Here is a 2588-nt window from a genome sequence, read left to right on the forward strand (position 1 = left end):
TGCATGGGAACCCTGTGTGGTATGCCTGATTGTTTTGTAAACTCACAACTTCCAAAGTAAAAAAATTAAGGGCACAGATCCACAAGTCATATATTCTGTTCATTTATTTTTGACTTTCAGTGAGAGGCATATCTTAAGTCAGTGCCATATTGCAAATTAACACTTTAATTCCTTTTCATAAGTAGACTGGGGCCATTACTTTATCATTGCCTAAGTAAATTACAGTTTACCTTGTTCTCATAAAATAAAGATAATGTAAGTTTATCTGGTACAGTGTGGTTTCTTTTGGGTGTTAATTGAGATAGAGTTCGCCTACCATTGAATTTACACTTCTAAAGTGCACAATTCAGTGTTTTTAGCATATTCACAAAGATGTGCAACCATCACCATTACTTAATTCCTGAATAATTCCATCATCCCCCCCAAAAACCCTGTATCCATTAGTGGTCACTCCCCTTTTCCCCTTCACTCTATTCCCTGTCAACCACTAATCTACTTTCTATCTCTGTAGATATGCCTATTCTGGACATTTAAGAATAAAATTCTCATTAAGAGGCCTTTTGTACCTGGCCTCATTTAATTAGCATAACGTTTTCAAGGTTCATTCATGCTGTCACGTAAATTAGTACTGCATTCCTTTTTATGGTTGAAAAATAACTCATTGCATGTGAATACCAAAATATATTTATCCATTTGTCGGTTGGTGAATTTGAGTTGTTAACAAATTTTGGCTATTATGAAATATTAGGTTGGTGCAAAAGAAATTTCAGTTTTGGACAGTGAACTTTAAATCATTATAACTAGGCTCAAACACATATTTATTAATCAAATTAGGAACCATTACAATCAACACATTTTTGCCAATGAGAAATAAGTTTGTTCATTCCTGTAGTGTAAAAATCTGTGCTTGGGAATTTGACGAACACTTGGAAAGAATTTTCTGCATCCTGCTGGTTGTGGAAGCATTTTCCCTGCAAAAAGTTGCTCAGAAGCTTGAAGAAGTGGTAGTCGGTTGGCGAGAGGTCAGGTGAATATGGTGGATGAGGCAAAACTTTGTAGCCCAATTAGTTCAACTTTTGAAGTATTGGTTGTGCAATATGTGGTCGGGTATTGCCGTGAAGAAAAATTGGGCCCTTTCTGTTGACCAATGCTAGCTGCAGGCGTTGCAGTTTTTGGTGTATTTCCTTGATTTGCTGAGCATTCTTCTCACGTGCAATGGCTTCACTTGGATTCAGAAAGCTGTAGTGGATCAGACCAGCAGCAGACCACCAGACAGTGACCACGCCCTTTTTTTTGGTGCAAGTTTGCCTTTGGGAAGTGCTTTGGAACTTCTTTTCAGTCCATCTATTGAACTGGTGGTCACCACTTGTCAAGTAAAATCCGCTTGTTGAAGCACATCACAATCCGATTGAGAAATGGTTCGTTGTTGTTGTGTAGAACAAGAGAAGACTATACTTTGAAACAACAATTCTTTTAATTTTTAGACATCTCATGAGGCACCCACTTAACAGGCTTTTCCACCTTTCCAATTTGCTTCAAATGCCAAACAACAGTACAATGGTTGACGTTGAGTTCTTTGGCAACTTCTTGTTTAGTTGTAAGAGGATTAGCTTCGAAGAGTGCTCTCAATTGGTTGTTGTCAACTTCCGATGGCTGGCCACTACACTCCTCATCTTCAATGCTCTCGTCTCCTTTGCAAAGCTTCTTGAACCACCACTGCACTGTATGTTCGTTAGCAGTTCCTGGGCCAAATGTGTTGTTGATGTTTCGAGTTGTCGCCGCTGCTTCACCACTCATTTTGAACTCAAATTAGAAAATCACTCAAATTTGCTTTTTGTCTAACATCATTTCCATAGTCTAAAATAAATACATTAAAAAAACAGCAAGTAATAGCAAGAAATGCCATTAAAAATGATGTGCAACATAACCACATTTCAGAATGTATGCCAATATCAAACTGCAAATGCACATTAAAATGATGTACAACATAACCACACTTAAGAATGTGCCAATATCAAACTGCAAATTTCAACAATGCACAACTGCAATTACTGCTATGAATATTTATATGAAAGTATTTTTTTTCATGTACTTTTTATTTCTCTTATGTATATCCCTAGGAATGGAACTCCTTGGTCATATGGTAATTCTTTAATTTTTTTGAGGAACTGCCAAAGTGTTTTCCAAAGAGGCTGTAGGAATTTTACACTCCTATCAATAATGAATAAGGGTTCTATTTCTCCACATCCTCACCAAAACTTGTTAATTTCCATCCTTTTAATTACAGGCTTCCTAGTGAGTATGGAATGATATATCATTTGCATTTCTCTCACATAAATGTTATCTTTTAATGTGGTTATTAGCTTTTTTTTTTGGAAAAATGTCTATTCAAAACCTTTGCACATTTTAAAATTGCATCATTTGTCTTACTGTAAGAGTTGTTTAAACATATTCTGGATACTAGAACTTTAGATTATTACTTGAAAATACTCTTTCCTACTCTCTGGGCTTTCTTTTCACTTTTACATGTGACTTTTGAGGCAAAATATGTTTCTAACTTTTTTTTGTTCCCAATTTTTTTTCCAAAA

At 35.8% G+C, this 2588-nt stretch overlaps 1 pseudogene; it reads right to left on the reverse strand.

The window, feature by feature from the left end:
- Nucleotides 1-821: 821 nt before the first annotated feature.
- Nucleotides 822-1854, reverse strand: LOC139436941 (histone-lysine N-methyltransferase SETMAR-like; annotated as a pseudogene).
- Nucleotides 1855-2588: the final 734 nt, after the last annotated feature.

This window comes from Dasypus novemcinctus, chromosome 18 (assembly GCF_030445035.2).
Source record: "Dasypus novemcinctus isolate mDasNov1 chromosome 18, mDasNov1.1.hap2, whole genome shotgun sequence".
NCBI classification, from domain to species: domain Eukaryota; kingdom Metazoa; phylum Chordata; class Mammalia; order Cingulata; family Dasypodidae; genus Dasypus; species Dasypus novemcinctus.